At 35.2% G+C, this 18,788-nt stretch overlaps 1 pseudogene; it reads right to left on the bottom strand.

The window, feature by feature from the left end:
- Positions 1 to 18,788, bottom strand: part of LOC135198681 (zwei Ig domain protein zig-8-like) — a 127,039-nt pseudogene that overhangs the window by 30,553 nt on the left and 77,698 nt on the right.

Raw genomic sequence — 18,788 nt, 5'->3', positions numbered from 1 at the left:
GTGATAGAGCAAAAAAAAAAAAAAAACAATAATAATATTAATAATAATAATAATAATAATAATATTTTTTGGTTCAGTACACTGAATATGTTTGAAATCGACGCCTGATCATATACACAAATGGGCTCATTCGAAAAATCTTTTAATCATACACTTACACATCGTATACAGCAAGATTTATAATAATAATAATAATAAAATAATAATAATAATAATAATAATAATAATAATAATAATAATAATATATGCAGAGACTCAAGGCGATACTCAAGTCAAAACTCAACGCCGGAAACATGATAAAAGCCATAAACACTTGGGCAGTGTCAGTAATCAGATACAGCGCAGGAATAGTGGAATGGACGAAGGCAGAACTCCCCGCAGCATAGATCAGAAAACAGGAAACAAATTGACAATACACAAAGCACTACACCCAAGAGCAAATACGGACAGACTGTACATAACACGAAAGAAGGAGGGAGAGGACTACTAAGTATAAGAGGACTGCGTCAACATTGAAAACAGAGCACTGGGGCAATATCTGAAAACCAGTGAAGACGAGTGGCTAAAGAGTGCATGGGAAGAAGGACTAATAAAAGTAGACGAAGACCCAGAAATATACAGAGACAGGAGAAAGACAGAAAGAACAGAGGACTGGCACAACAAACCAATGCACGGACAATACATGAGACAGACTAAAGAACTAGCCAGCGATGACAATTGGCAATGGCTACAGAGGGGAGAGCTAAAGAAGGAAACTGAAGGAATGATACAGCGGCACAAGATCAGGCCCTAAGAACCAGATATGTTCAAAGTACGATAGACGGAAATAACATCTCTCCCATATGTAGGAAGTGCAATACGAAAAATGAAACCATAAACCACATAGCAAGTGAATGCCCGGCACTTGCACAGAACCAGTACAAAAAAGAGGCATGATTCAGTGGCAAAAGCCCTCCACTGGGAGCCTGTGCAAGAAACATCAGCTACCTTGCAGTAATAAGTGGTACGAGCACCAACCTGAGGGAGTGATAGAAAACGATCAGGCAAAAGATCCTCTGGGACTATGGTATCAGAACGGATAGGTGGATACGTGCAAATAGACCAGACGTGACGTTGATTGACAAAGTCAAGAAGAAAGTATCACTCATTGATGTCGCAATACCATGGACACCAGAGATTGAAGAAAGAGAGAGGGAAAAATGGATAAGTATCAAGATCTTAAAATAGAAATAAGAAGGATATGGGATATGCCAGTGGAAATCGTACCCATAATCATAGGAGCACTAGGCACGATCCCAAGATCCCTGAAAAGGAATCTAGAAAAACTAGAGGCTGAAGTAGCTCCAGGTCTCATGCAGAAGAGTGTGATCCTAGAAACGGCACACATAGTAAGAAAAGTGATGGGACTCCTAAGGAGGCAGGATGCAACCCGGAACCCCACACTATAAATACCACCCAGTCGAATTGGAGGACTGTGATAGAGCAAAAAAAAAAAAATAATAATAATAATAATTCTTGGTTCAGTACACTAAATAATGTTTGAAATCGACGCCTGAATACATACACAAATACGGTCATTCGAAAAAACGTATAATCATACACTTCCACATTGTACACAACAAGATTTAACCAAGTGTATTCAGAAAAAAAGCAGTTTCAAATTTATGTGAAAATAACCCTTAAGTAACCCTGTAGCAAAGGGATGATCACGCAAAAGATACTACAATTATGTTGATGGGCATCCTTAAAAAAGGAGATAAAACAGCATTAAAAACTTTTATTTATATGCATACTTAATGGGCTATTAGATACGCATCTCTTACAATATGTTGGGTACTTTAACCCTCATTATATCTTCCTCATAGGATTTAATTTAAGGAAGACCATTTTGGCATTCATCAGCCCTTTCACTTCGGGTTGCTTAGGGGTAGGGCGTTAGTTTATTTGTGGGGATGGGGGATTGAGGATGGTTTGATGGTGGTGGTGGGGGTTGGGTGGGTGTTAGGGTCGAAGATGGTATGGGTGGGTTGGGGGGCTGGGGTGGGGTAGAGTTTAGGAGGTGATGCTGCTTTGAGATGCCAAGATAAAACAGACGTGGGTGTGTCTGTGTGTGTTTTATTTACGTTAAAAAAAAATCGCCTTTTCTTTGTCTCCTCCATTAATGCCACCCCATTTTCGTGTTTTTTTTTGGTTTGGTGTGTCTGTGTGGTGTGAATGTTTTTTTTTTTCTTGGCGGGGGGGGGGGGGGGGGGGGGGGGGGGGTGGACATACTGACTGTTGAAAACCTGCCTATCACTGGCCCCTCTCATGCTGTCAGACGTTGGAGCGGATGACGGAGGATTTCGCTTCAGAATTTCTGGTGAAATTAACTCTCTCTCTCTCTCTCTCTCTCTCCTCTCTAAGTGTCCTTGCCTTTTTGATTATCATCTATTTCTCCAATAAATCTTCACTTAGTTCCGTCTTCATATCGACGTAATTACGTGTCCGGGTTTCTACTCTCTCTCTCTCTCTCTCTCTCTCTCTCTCTCTCTCTCTCTCTCTCTCTCTCACTTCTTCTTCTTCTTCTTTTAGCTGCATACTTTTAAATCTATTCCTATTATTTTCCGGGTATTAATTTGGTATATGAAAACATCGTCTTACGAATGATCATCAATTAGTTGAAACTAGTTACATTTATTTTTTTAGTAATTAAAAATTCGCCGTTTCATTATTAAAATTCATCGTCGTATCTCAACACAATGAAATTAATCTATCTCAATTCTGCATACACTATAATAAACACACGCCAAACTATAGATATTCTTTCATATTATTAATTAATTTATCGGCTAAATGCAAAACTACAATCGGGTACGAAAAGATAAAACATTTTATAAGGCAATATGGAGGAAGCCTTAGGGGCTGAAGTAACTGCAAATTAGATTTTTTTATGACAGTCTCAAGCACGGTTTTCCACATGAATATTCCCGTCTTTTATATGAATATTCATGTCTCTATCGTCCATTACCGCTTATATTCATAATATAAAAAAAACAAAGGCCGTTTTATATTTTGTTATTTTGTTTCGAAACGTCCCATAAAGACGTTTAATCTCCTCAACTTTTATCAAAATATTTTGATAAAAGTTAAATGTAAGAAAAAAAAGACGACGAGAAGACTCAAATAAAAACACGCTTATTGAAGCTCATCATGCACTCATTGAGAAGACATAATTACAATGACTGGGATCATTATATTCTTCCCAGCGTAAATAGTGTGTATGAGGTCTGGGAAAACTGAACACCGTAGTATAATGACAGAAATAGCTGTATTGTTGTCAACAAAATTTCAGTAATCAAATATCTTTGCGATGTTTATTTTATATATATATATATATAATATATATATATATATATATAATATATATATATATACTATATATATATAATACATATTATGTACATATATAGATATACATACAATTACAGGAAAATCACAGGGCAAAAGATGAGTACCAATCACTTTCACGTTTATTAAAGTATATATATCGTTGGAGCACAAAAATAAATGGATAAAACCAATACATATATAAATAAATACATGAAAAAATATTAAAAGTAAATAATCAGTATGATTCCTTTCTTTGCTAGGCAAGCCACATGCCGCGTTAATAAACATATAAATCAGTACCTTTATGCAGTTACTCTTTACCCGCCCCGATTTATTTGCATTTATTTATTTATACATTTCTCTACTTTTGCCATTTCGCTCAGGCTACCTTTGCTGAATATGGCTTTCTGAAGGGTGCATATAATTAACATAGTCCCGAACCTTTGCCTTTTTTTATATATACTTTTTTTATTCGACCGAAAGGTCTTTTAGGGGAGATACCCTTTTCATATTTTATTATATACTTTCATTTATCTTTTTGCAACTTATAAATAAGCCATTTACATTTACCTTCAGGCAAAATTCAGATAACATTGATAAGAAGATCAGATATGGAAAGTAACTGAATTTTGCTGGCAAATGGGAATACAGATATATATGCATGTAATCTGTGCTGCTATCACCAAATTCCTTTATCAACTCATAAGCAAAAGATTGATTATTCAGATGAGAGCCAATCAGGGACGATGTGAATGTTGTTGTTAAACGGGAATAGAGCAAATAAATACGATTTGTACTTCTACAACTAAATAAATTCAGCTATCACCTTTTGCATAAACACAATATAAATAACGGTTGAAAACAACTAAGATAAAGTATAGGAAAAAGATGCTATTTTAACTGTAAATAAAGAAAGACTACTCAATATAACATAGATATGGCAGCAAAAACATCAGTAATTCATTATCATTACCAAGAACTAAATTCAACATTCTTTCCTAAACAATCTGTTGAGCAGAGAGAGAGAGAGAGAGAGAGAGAGAGAGAGAGAGAGAGAGAGAGTACAACCTCACAACAGAAAGCAGTGGATAAAAGTAGATTCATTTGAAGACATCTCTGTTCTCTTGAACTTTTGGAAATAATCGAGAGAGAGAGAGAGAGAGAGAGAGAGAGAGAGAGAGAGAGAGAGAGAGAGAGAGAGTACAACCTCGAAACAAAGAGCAGTGGATGAAAGTAAAGTTATCTGGAGACCTCTCTTTTCCCTTGAACTTTCCTACCAAAATAATCAAGAGAGAGAGAGAGAGAGAGAGAGAGAGAGAGAGAGAGAGAGTAAAACCTCAAAACAAAGAGAGTCAGTGGATTAGAGCAGAGCCGTTTCAAGACGATAAGCGCCAGATAACGACGCTCCCTTGGGGATCAAACTCAACGCAATCTCATGAGATTGGCTTAAAATTCTCAATGAATTCGGGGTTGAAAATTCTTCAGCTCTCTCTCTCTCTCTCTCTCGCTCCTCGCAATTTCCTCTCGGGGATTAGTCCCCAGTATCTGAGGCGAAACAATTTGTTTATCACGCGACAGACAAAGGACTAGAAAAAGATGTTCATTTGTTCGCGCAGTTCAACTGTTATATATATATAATATATATATATATATATATATATATATATATATATATATATATATAGGTAGTATGTATGGTATATAGTAATGTATATATATATACACACACACACGTTCATGTGTGTGTATGTATATAAATGTGTGTATATATACTTATACGTATGTATGCGCATGCATGTGTATGCAATATCTCTCACTGGAATTATTACTACTGTGCTAATTCAATTTGTATTTATCGGTGACAGTCATTGCGCGGAACTTTAGAGAGAGAGAGAGAGAGAGAGAGAGAGAGAGAGAGAGAGAGAGAGAGAGAGAGAGAGATTAAAGCTACCTGAAAAAAATGAAATAACAATACCTTCAATACAGTAAAAATGAAAACTCTTTTGGGAAAACATCTGCATCAAGGTACCACCATTTATATACACGTATAGGCATATGTATAGGCGTGCACGTGTGTACTTACATACGTACGCAAGTATGTATATGAGTCAGTCTGCACGAGCCAAATTAAAAAGCATCAATCACCACGTACAATCATCATCAGCACTTCGACAATAACTACCAATCTATCCAATCACCAATCCGGGACCTTTCGTCACCTCGAGGATCCCTGAGTCGGCAAATCAAAGGGTTATATCCAACCAAACGAGACAGGTGAGCATTTCGTAGCCATACCTGTGACGTCCGTAAATCAGCTCTCCAAGTGACTTTGATGGCACTACTAACTTGCAGCTTGCTTTGGCCTGACGAGGTGCGTTATAGTCGTGCTTTCAAGTGGAAATTGTGAGTTTTTTTAAATTTTTATTTAGATTAATGTGGGTTTTAGATATTGTGAGGTTTATTATTATTCATGTCAATGTGTAGATAGCATTAGTTTCTGCTTTTTTTTATTATGGTGAGGATAGCAATTGTTTTTTTTATTCATGTGAATGTGAAGGTAAGAATTGTGTTTTTCATATCTATGTTAATGTGAGAATAGAAATTGTTTATTTTTTTTATTTTTTTTAAGGTGAGGATAGGAATTGTGTTTCTGTTTTATGTATATTAATGTGAGGATAAAAGTTGTGAGAGTTTTTTTATGATAATGTGAAGGCATAAATTGTTTTTTATGTTAATCTGAGGATAGAAGTAGTCTTTTTTCATTTTTATATAATGTTTTTTTTTAATCTTAATGAGCAGAAATAAATGTGAGTGTGGCCTTAAACGAACCTATTCGGTCATTCTGCCTAAAAACAAAGGAAAAAAATTTAAAAAAGGAGAAAAAGCTGTAAAAGGTATAAAACTAATTACAAACATAATCCCAGACTCGCTTGGACACACAAGCAATTGCATAAAAATAAATAACTTAAAAATAAAACGTTTAACTTTAACTGCCGAATAAAGTAGAAGGTTCCAGTGCGAAAATTGTGCATATACCCTCCCTAACCTCCTTTCACATACACACAGACACACACACACTCATGCATACGCAGCCCTCATCAAGAGCTCACATTTCAACTGACACCTATTGTGCCCGTTCGTTTTTGCCGTGCATGCGATCGCGCATAAATAGAATTTTCGTGGTCTTTGTTTTAAACTTTCTTTGTTCTGAACTCTCCTCTCTCTCTCTCTCTCTCTCTCTCTCCCAGTTCCTTTTCCTCCTTACAACTTTCCTAACTTCTAACGCCCAATTCCCTCCTTTCCTCTCTTCATAACCACTGACAATTTAAGCAGAATAATTCATCGCTGTCTTAGACCGTATTTTTCTACCGTTCGTATGGGTTCGTATGGATTTTGGACTGAAGATGAACACAGGGAAGGGTTCGAAAGCCTTTATAAACGAACTTTCATCATTTCTATTATGGTGGACCACTTAGAACAATAATAATAATAATAATAATAATAATAATAATAATAATAATAATAATAATAATAATAATAATAATAAAAGGGGCGCTATACACGTCTTAGCAGAGTCTACTCGCGCCAACGTAAATACACTCGTTAAAAAGATTACCTTGCAGGTTTTGAATTACGTGGGAGACCACCTCATTGTGTGTAATCAGAACCTCTCTTACCTTACTCAAGTTGTACTACATCCCTTTTCCCCTTGATTTTCATAAGAAATTCCCATTTTTCTCATTTTTCCGTCTTTTAAAGCAAGGGAAGATACTGTTTTCTGTGAGCGTTACCCACTGGTAAAACTTCGATCAGCGAAAATGAAAGTAAGTAAAAGTAAGTACTTTTATGGGTAACATGATGAGTTAACTTTTATTCAGTACGATTCCAATTAGACGTTTGAAATTAGAGTAATGTTCCTAAAAAGAACGCATTTAGTTCAGAGTAATTATGAAGATAAGGGACAAGCGAAAGCATAAATGCTGTTTTATTGCACGCACAAGAGAAGGAAATCTATGCCGAATAGTCCTTGTTCTACAAATCTCTTCAAGCGCTTTCAAGACAGCATAAAAAAATGCCTAATTCATACTTTGTTTTAAACAAGGACAGGAACAAATGTTCTTCAAATGTCTACAAATGCTTTCAACACAGCATAACACGCAGTCTACTTCATACTTTGTTTTAAACAAGGAGAGAAGCAAATGTTCTTCAAATGTCTACAAATGTTCTCAACACAGCATAACACGTAGTCTATTTTATTCCTTGTTTTAAATAAGAACATAAGGATATAAGCGTTATCATGTTTCATCATCAGATACCAAAAGTCTCTTAAAAGTTAAGACTTTCATTTCGTTTTATTTTCATTTAAACTTATTTAACCGTTCACCTGTTTAAAGGCCATTCAACTCTGTCTTCTCAAAGAATGAAAATTACGCCATTATTTGACCTAGTATCCTTGAAAGGGAACAATAACTTTGCAACTAATAAATGGAATTTTCTTTTTATTTGTCAAGTCGTGAATTTCTCTGTAGTCATCGATTCCTCTTCTTTTTAAACAAAGATTCGTCGTGTGGACAAGCGTGACCCAATAAAAAAATGAAAGAAACGAATAAAAGATTAAAATATGAAAAAAAGAAAGTTTCTTTGAAATTATTCATTCAATAATTGGCAGCCTCGTCATTTACGCAATACGCAAATTCCATTCAGTGTTAATTGAGCTGTATCTAACCGTGGACGAAGGCTATTGATTCACTATTTTTCTCGAGGTAAAGAATGAGTTATTGAAACAAACGCTATGCCTGTGCATTGTGCAAACGAATTTAACTCTGAGACAATCAAACGAGAATTTGATTTTCAAAAGGTTGGTGCACTTGTCCTCCTGTTTACAAACAATTATCATTATTATCAATTACTATTCTGTTGAAAAAATGGCAGAAATAAGCGAATTAATCTTATATATTATCTTTTCTACTTTTCTTATTACTCGCTTCTCTGGTTCAGGGATACTTCTTAATAATTGGCACAATATTCATATTAGGAGAAATCTAATTAAGGCTGAATTTGAGTAATAGGAAAAATAGAAAAGATAGTATATAAGATTAATTAGTTGAATTCTGTCATTTTATTCAACACAATTTGTTTAAAAGAAGGTATTTTTCCAATATTTTATTACTATTTTTATTATCAAACAAAAGATGAACCTTACTCATATGGAGTAAGCGCACAGGGGCCACTGACTTGAGATTCAAGCTACCAAAGAATATGGTGTTCTTTAGAAAGAAGTAACAGAAGATAATGGGAAATAAAAAAAAGGAGAGATCCCTTAATAAAAATGAAAAGTAATTGAAAACGTAACAAATAAATATAAAGACCAATACCATTGGTCTTCTGCTCACAGAACCTGATAAGATTATTTTGAGAGCATTATAAAATTTTTAAAATAATCCTATTAGATTATGATGCCCAAAACAAATAATTAACAAGGCAAGCAAAACTGATTTTGTAACTGACTTATTTTACAAGCAGCTTACGAGAACTAACAGCATTTAAAATGCATTCCCGGTGAAAGGATGCTGACCACGTGTAATAATATATATATATATATATATATATAGTATATATATATATATATATATAATATATATGTAGTATATATATATCCATATATATATGTATGTATGTATGTATGTATAAGAGAGAGAGAGAGAGAGAGAGAGAGAGAGAGAGAGAGGAGAGAGAGAGAGAGTTTAAAAAGTTGCATTTGGTTGTCCTGCAGAAGAAAGTCCATGCTTATGACTTATTGCAAATGTGACCATTGTACTTCTTACTTGAATCTAAAAATAAAATTTTCCAACATAGAAAAAAAAAAAGTTAAACGACCATAAGACATGGAAAAAAGGCGTTAACTGCATCTGACTCAAAAAACAAACCAAAAAACAGGAAAATATTTGCGCAAAGCGCGAAAATATCCACCCCCCAAAAAATCACCGATGTTTACAACCGCCCAACACGGCAGCAAAACCATAAATCAAGTATCGTATTGCAATAGATAAATATAAAGAACTATGTAGGCTGAGATAGTTTTCAGGCCATTTCTTCCACTTAATGGACCTGGAGTGACAGCTAGGAGAAGGAGGAGGAGGAGGAGGGTCACGTCTAGAAAGGGAAGAGGGTCCTCCAAGAAGTTTTGGCAGAAGGATTGCCACTTTTAAAATGGTGGTTAAAAGGGCGGTGGGAGAGCTAGAGGATTTATGAGTGATAAATATGAAGGTTAAGTGCTTACATAGAGAATGGGGTCCAAGGAGAATTCTTGATGAAAAAGTCGAGAGGGAAGGAGAGAAATGAGAAGGGAAGCAATAGATATGTCAGTTGATTGAGCAGAGATGAAAAGGAGAAATTAAGGTCACGAGGAGAGGAGAGGGGGAGGAGAGAGAGAATAACAAGGGGAAATAAGAGGAGAAAAGTGTCAAAGAGAAACAAAGAGAAAAAAAGACGAATGAGGTGAACAAGAATTGAGAGGTGAAATAGTAGACTGAAAATAGTAAAAAAAAAGGTATATATACATATAATAGTGCATTTAACTATAAACGAAAAAGTACATTGAAAATAGTAAAGGTGCTTGCATATGGTACACCACACAACAACAAAGAAGAAAAGGTACATTAAAAATAGTAAAAGAGCATATATAGATATAATAAGGCGCAAAGCAGTCAATGAAGATCAAAGGGGGATACACGAGAGTGAAAAGAAGAGTAACAACAAAAGAAAGATAGTGAAACGCAAAGGAGAAAAGAGTTTGGAGATATTATGTCCTTTCAAGTCGTGGATTCGGATCATAAAAAAATAAAATGCAGACTAGGAAAGACGACTAAAAGTGTTTCATGTGTGTCCAGGTTTTTGTGTGTAAAAACACACACACACACACACACATTGTAAGCGTCGCGAGAGAGAGAGAGAGAGAGAGAGAGAGAGAGAGAGAGAGAGAGAGAGAGAGGTAAGCCTCTGTCAGCCATTAGTCTTACAAATAGTCTGGGCGGTCGCCCGAGTGACATTAATTGAGGAGTATCAAAGATAGCAACACAGGTGGTGCCATCAGATGGATCTGCCTCCTCTGGGAAGGGAGGGGGTTGGAGGGCGATGAGAAAGGGAAGGAGGGAGGGAGGGAGGGAGGGAAGGGGAATATAAGAGGGTGGTTGCCGGAGAGGGATTCAGACGGTTCGGTATAAATGACATAAGGGGTACGGTCGAGTTACGTGACGTAACTGGCAGTTTGCGTCGATAATGACCGGCGATAGGGCATAGGGAGTCGCTTGGGGGATTAATTTAATTAATTATTTAATTAATTACAAAATATATTCGCAATCGTAGATCGTAAGGGGGACTGCAAGGTTGCCTAGCTTTGTATTCAGTCGGTTGAGATTTTTTTAAAGATGTAAATCATCTTCGGTGTACATGTAAATAAAAGTTAATACTTTGTTTTAACAAATAAAAGTCTACAAATTGTAAAATAAAATAATGCTGAATACAAAATATTCTGCAAAACATCTACATGTTTGTATTTATATTTTAGGAAACAGATGAAGGCTGAATAAGGGTAAGTTCTCAAAAGAATTTACCATGGAATGCTATTTAAATACCTGAGATGAGTATATCTAAAACCTAGTAAGAAAACAAAAAAAATAAATGCACAAATAAATAAATAAAAAATAAATAAAAGAACGCATAAAAATACTTTACGACCTCATAATGAAAAAGGTTTCATCAGTTAATGATTGATTGATTTATGCTTACTAGAGCTGACGTTACAATTTCAAGTAATGCCATAAAAAAGCAATTCATTAAAAAGATGTAAAAACAAGTACCAGTGAAGAAAACTAATTGAGAAAAGATAAACAAGAAAACTCGAAGATAAAGAAGGAGAGGTGAATCATAGGTGTGGTAGGAACATAGAAAGGGGCGTGACCTCCATCGACCTCCCACCTGCTCTCTCTCTCTCTCTCTCTCTCTCTCTCTCTCTCTCTCTCTCTCTCTCTCTCTCTCTCTCTCGTTCGTCGCGTTCATAAAGGCTCCAAAAATCAATCTTTATTACCTGTAGGCGCGCCCTTGCCGTCCAGGTACGAGAGTACTGTAGCAGTACAGAATTGGATGCTCTCTCTCTCTCTCTCTCTCTCTCTCTCTCTCTCTCTCTCTCTCTCGCTCTCTCTCTCTGCTTTTCCATCTCTCTCTCTCTCTCTCTCTCCTCTCTCTCTCTCTCTCTCTTAAAGAAATTTAAAAGAAAACCTGCTCCTAGAGATACGTGAGCACACGATGTCTAATCGGATGGACTAACAAGTCCTTGAGACATCCTAACCCTTGTAACTCCTAGAACTAACACTCTCTCTCTCTCTCTCTCTCTCTCTCTCTTCTCTCTCTCTCTCTCTCTCTCTCTCTCTCTCTCTCTACTTATTCACTCTTCTCGCTCTGTCTCTCTCGCTCTCGCTCTTTACTTTACAATCTATCCATCTATTTCGATCAACATTTCTGTGAAGCTAAGAAGATTTCAGAAACCATCTAACTATATATAAAAAATCCCATAACACTGCTAACATTAATAAAGAGAGACATCCTCATCTGCAAATATAAAAAAGACAAACTTCCTCTTTTGGGGGATTTGAACAGCTGAACTGTAATATATACCACGTCAACACTATATCCACACATTCACAGAGGTAATAAAACAGCTCTTTGAATTTACTGTGGGTTTGGGTGAACATTCAGGTCAGTGGTTTAAATCCTTAAAGCTGAAGCTTATTATTATTATTATTATTATTATTATTATTATTATTATATTATTATTATTATTTTATTATTATTATTATTATTATTTATTAAATTCTTTGAAGCTTGAATTTCAAGTCAATGGTACCTTTTGGCTTGTTCCATATGAATAGGGTTCGTCTTCTGAATGATAATAATAATAATAATAATAATAATAATAATAATATAATAATAATAATAATAATAATAATAATGGTAAAAAGAAAACCCACAAAAATCACTTTGTAACTGGTTTACTTCTAATATTTACAATTAGTTTTACTCCACACTCGAGTACTTTTCAGGCCCTTCTGTGGCCCATTCTCAAGAGATGTTTGGGATGTTAGCCTGGGTCAAGGCCCAGCAGTCTTCTGGAGCTTCTTCTCGTTCAGCTGTCATTTATGTGATGGCTGTTCTGGTTTTCTTGAGAGTTGCCAATCCCCTCTTGTCGCTCTGATATCCTGAGCTGATGGTCAATGGGATTCACCCTTGTGGTAAGGGTGTGGTTACCAAAAGTCTGTTGGGCGGGAAACCTAATCTCCAGGTCAGCAGGAGGTTGGCACTCTCAAGAAAACCACAACAGCCATCACATAAATGACAGCTCAACGAGAAGAAGTTCCAGAAGACTGCTGGGCCTTGACCCAGGCTAACATCCCAAACATCTCTTGAGAATGGGCCAAAGAAGGGCCTGAAAGTACTCGAGTGTGGAGTAAAACTAATTGTAAATACTTAGAAGTAAACAAGTTACAAAGTGATTTTGTGGGTTTCTTTTGCAATCTTCAGAAGAAAACTGAAAGAAGTTTTTGTTGGTTAATAATAATAATAATAGGTTTTATTCTTTTTGTAGTTGCTATACAAGTATTCTGTCTTACATATTTAACCTTGGGAATCAAATGATTAATGATTTCATAAAGCCAACTTCACTCACACTTCAAAACAAGTCAGTGGCTTGAAGTTTCGTTGTCACATGAGAGGAAGTTAGTTTTGCATCTCTTGATTGTTTCCTGTGCTCACCTTACTCATATTATTTCATAAATACCTCGCTCTCTCTCTCTCTCTCTCTCTCTCTCTCTCTCTCTCTCTCTCTCTCTCTCTCTCTCTCCAAATGTTTCAGGATCTCCTAAGCCAATCACAGACCTCATTTCTTTTTTCCAAATTTTTGCTGTGTGTATCTGTGTATCAATTTCATTATTAAACAAAAAGAAATAATACTCCCTTTTCCACATATCATTTAAAGGCTTAAAAAAAACTTTAAAAAATCAGTAGCCTAAACAGCCAGACCTAAATTGTCTGCTAGAATAATTACCAGGACTTTTAGTACTAAAAAAAAATTAGATTCAACATTTCCTCTGAACTTTTATTTATGGGATTTTTATCGTCCGTCCAGCTCCTCATTTAAAAATCGGGGACACCCGTTGCCGGCCAAATGGACTTAATGGGGTAACGATGGCCACTAGCGCTTGTATGTTTAAAATATTCAGCTGGTTAATACGCTACCTCCAGAATGGGTCATCACTGGAGCCATCTGGTCTTTATGGGGGAAAAAAATCATTGTGCAGATTGAGAGAGAGAGAGAGAGAGAGAGAGAGAGAGAGAGAGAGAGAGAGAGAGAGAGAGAGTACAACCTCAAAACATAATAGTGCAGTAGATAAAAGCTGAGTCATTTGAAGACCTCTCTTCTCCCTTGAACTTTCCTACCAAAATAATCAAGCGAGAGAGAGAGAGAGAGAGAGAGAGAGAGAGAGAGAGAGAGACACTATCCGTTATTATAACCATCTCTTAGGTAATTTGTACCAAAGAGAGTATGGATATGTATACATGAACACGTTTTAAAAGGAAATGTTGGTTCTTTTCCTGGATAGTGACCCACAAGAATTTTTTTCTGTAGGAGGAAGAGGGGGAGGAGGAGGAGGAGGAGGAGGAGGAGGAGGAGGAGGAAGCTATGGCTCTTTTCTAGATAGTAACCCCCAAAGGATTTTCGGGGGTTGGGTGGGGCGCGTTATATTGGACCAATATATCTCAGGTATCATTATCTTAAATATATTTACAGTCCTTTGTGTATGTTGTTACGGTAATCCCCAACGGGGGTTGTACTAAACCAGCCACAAAGGTCGATATATACCTGGTTAAAACCCCTAGGGAGGGGGGAGGCTTTGGGGGGGGGGGGGTTTTGGGGGGGGGGGGGGGGGTTGTCACTATCTAGAGAAGATTCGAAATGTGTTCTAGTACAAAATACACACTTGCTATTGTAAGGGTCCTGACACACAAGTAGGGAAAATAGAATATTATAGAGAGCGTTGCAAACATGTCCAGGTATAACAATGTTCATGCCATTCAAATGTAGCTATGCCTGTGAAAGTTTTTTTTTTTTCTTTTTAAACCGGTACACTGTTAACGTTCATCCGTCCTATTAGTTTTACTGTAACGTGGATTGTCGTTGTTCCGAATTGTAATCCAGATTTAATGCTCTTAAAGCATTTCTCTTGTTTACATGACGCTCTGTATTTTATTTTGCTGATATTTCAATTTTTTTTGTTCCTTTACCTTTCTTGCCTACCATAATTAATTGTCTTCTATTTGCTAAAAGTGGAAATTCACGAGGTAACCTGGACGTCCACATATAGCGCTTTGCAATTTAATAACGCCATACAAAACCAGGCAAAAAATTTTAGGATAAAAGAACAATCACTCATATAAGTTCAAGGATGTCTCTGGGCCTAAAGCTGAATTCCATCCAACCCCTTTCTGGACAACGGGTCTTTATAGAAACTTTCTATACAGCAGAGTTAGGTAGTTGGGCATTTGGCCAGTTTCGCGCTCCCAGACACCTGTCGTCCAGAAAGGGGTGAAATGGAAATCTCTCTCAAATACCCGGACATCCATGAACTTATATGAGTGACTACATTCTAACCTACTTCTGAATAGTGTTTAGATATTTAGTTGGTCTTCCGCAGCACGGGCAAATTGATCGTAGATAGCCCTTAACTAAAGCATACTTAACTATACAGGTAATATCATAATATAAGAATCTTAACCACGGCCATTTTAAGGATAGTTTTAAAGCATTATCTCTATATCCATCCATAATATATATATATATATATATATATATATATATATATATATATATATATATATAATATTTACTAACTGTCGACTGACGCCTTACACAGAAAAATGAATGTATGGGCACGCATTACTTTTTTTTATAAGCAGAATAATCAAAAACTGTACGAGTAAGTCTGAAAGCTGCATTATCGCACCCTGGCAACCTACGCTTAAGAAACCGGACGCACTGTTGACTTAATTAATTCTAGATCGTCACCTTCCTCAAAGCACTTACGTAATTATTCCCCTGTAGTAATCTTCAACGTTCTTGAATTGATTTTCTTTTATTTCTTTATTCGAGAAAATTCTTTGACCAACTCCTTTGGTTTCTGTTTATTCTATTTTTAATACCTCTTTCTTATTTAATTAATTTCCTCTTATATTTTACTGCAATGACATCATTTTCAAATTTCATACGGCTGCTCACTTTTACTCTCGGGAAAGTTATTTGTTTTATCTAAACTTTTCCTTATATACTTCACTTCCATTTAATTCATTTCGTCCTATATTTGACTGCAATAACATCACTTTTAAAATTCCCATATTTGCAGTTTATGCAAACAGGGTACTATCGATCTCTTTGATAATGAATGAGATCCATCTCGTATTTCTGACGCTACTATTTACTATCGAAAAGAATTCCACGGCTCTCCCATTATTTGCACGTGAATGACCCTCGTAAGTCGTTTGTGTACATAGCAATTCGTTTGACGTCTGAGTACACACACGATGACCTTTGTGTGTAAGTGTATCGGTAAAGTGACTACTTCATTGTTTGCTATTCAGCTGTCACGGCTCAACGTTTCTCTGGAATTTGAATTTTTTCTCTCATATTATTTTTTTTTTGTTAGTCACATTGTTTGGATAAACAAGACGAGGGATTTCATTTCTGCTTTGTACTTTTAAGTTTGTTTTTATGTTTCTCATATGAGTCTTCATAAACACAAACAAACTGATTCAACTGTCAATTATTCAACAGTATTAACATCATACAGTGTAGGATTAAATCGTTTCTTCAATTTTCAAGATAAATATTCATTTGGGTAATTATGAAATAGGATTAAATTGCTTTTTTAAGACTATTTTTTTAATCCTATTACCGTCTACAAGTAGAGAAACACTGCTCCTTGACTATTAAGTCGGATATCACACGCATACGCAAACACAGCAAAGAGACGTAGATACACAAACACATACGACACACAAACATGCACACACGCAGACAACGAAGAGATACGCATGCAGACACACACACAGAAGATAAACACATACATACATACACAACACGCATACACATCCATACACACATACGCACGGAAGGATACCTACAGCGAAGAGACGTATACACACACAAACACACACACATAAAAAGCGAAGAAACACGCACACATAAACAAAACGAAGAGACACACATATACGAACCCAAACAAACACAAAGCTAAGACACATACACACGCACCCACATATACATACATATACTGCACACATACGTACACTCACACGGCCGCGCAAAACAAAGAGACCGACAAACACACATACATACACAAAGCCAAGAGGAACACACATACGAGCACAAAAGCACACAAATACATACAAACCTTTCCCAGGATATTCCTGAACCGGCTACCTATTAGATTTCTCGCGCTAAGCAAATTAATGGCGACATTTACCCGGCGTGATTTTATTTCCGTTTTTGATTGAAACCATTTTTCAAGTTTCTCCTTCTCTCTCTCTCTCTCTCTCTCTCTCTCTTTTCTTTGAGGTCATCTTGATAGGGTCATACATTTCCTCTTGCCCGGTCATTAGTCACCTCATAATGAACTGGAGGTCCCGACGTGATACTTTTAATGGAACGCATATGTTTAAATGTTTTTTTTTTTTTTTTTTTTTTTTTGAAAGGTTTGTGTACTTACAAAAATAGTAATGTTTAGAAGCTGGTTTTTGATAGTCATTTAGTTTAAGTTGGACTGATTTGGATGGATATATTTCAATACGATGCTTACCTGTTATATATTATATATATATATATATATATATATATATATATATATAGTATATATATATATATATATATATATATATCGTATATATAGTATAATATATATATATATATATATAGATATATATTATATAATATATATAAGGATATATATATATCTATATATATCTATATATATATATATATATAATATATATATATATATATATATATAGATATATATATTATATACTATACACACACACACATATATATATATATATATATATATATATATATATATATATATATATATATATATATATATATATATATATATATATATATATATATCAAATATGTACGGACACATATATAGGCACACATATATATACTATATGTGTGTGCTAAAAAAATATTACCCTACGAATAGAGTTTGACTCCAAATTCACTATATATCGGAAATAACTTACACACAAGAGGTATAGCGGATTCGATATAACACTATATCTGTGGATTAATAATTGTAACTACAAAAGCAGTCAAGCTTACATATTACAAAATATTGTTGCATATAAATGTGATTTACAGCACACTCTACAGTATTTAAAAGTAAGCTCTATTTTTTTTTTTTTACATCGATACTTCGACGGTTCTAGAGCACGCAAACATTGCTAAACAAGACACCAATCTTACCTCGTATCCAGAAACCTAGATAAAACAAAAGAAAAATGTATATAAAAAAAATTAAATTTATTCAACAGAATTCCACGAAATATAGACAATGTTTCATTCAGTCATGGGATTTTGAAAGTCGATTTCGTTGATATATGACCTGAAAGGGTCCGTGTTACGGTTTTGGATACAGTTTATCAGAAAGGACAGAAACGCTTAAAAAATATAAAATAGTTTTGCAGTCATTGGTAAAAAAAAAAGTTCCAATCCATATTATTGGATAAAAGCTTTTCATTTTTATTTTCTTTCAGTGCAGTGTCTGTGTGATGTATTTAACTCATGAGAGTGATTGGCTGGTTTCTGAAAATGCCACAATAACTATTATTGGCTGACTGTTGAAGGAAAAGTTAAATCGTATTGAAGGATATTTTTACAAATGCGTCGTAATTGTTTTAATATTAAAATATTCAGTGCAAATCTCCTACGAGAGGGAGCCTTCACCAAGGCACACAATTTTCTGTGTGTGTGTGTGTGTGTTTGTGTGTCTTCGAAAGCTTGTAGTGCTTTGGAAATCAAAGAATCTGAAATGTAAACCATCCCATCTTATTCAAGCCTAACACCAGTGGTATGAATATACGTACACAGTGAAGTTGTGTGCTAAATGAATATATATATATATATATATATATATATATATATATATATATATATATATATATATATATATATATACATATACTATATATATATATATATATATATATATATATATAATATATATATATATATATACACAACCTGGCCCTGTCAAAGTCAACTAGGAAAACCATTTCTGTTAACAGGTCCCCTTACAACATATAATAAT

Source organism: Macrobrachium nipponense, chromosome 11 (assembly GCF_015104395.2).
Source record: "Macrobrachium nipponense isolate FS-2020 chromosome 11, ASM1510439v2, whole genome shotgun sequence".
Lineage (NCBI taxonomy): Eukaryota > Metazoa > Arthropoda > Malacostraca > Decapoda > Palaemonidae > Macrobrachium > Macrobrachium nipponense.
The sequence above is the reverse complement of the archived record's forward strand: the minus strand, read 5'-3'. Positions and strand labels throughout refer to the sequence as shown.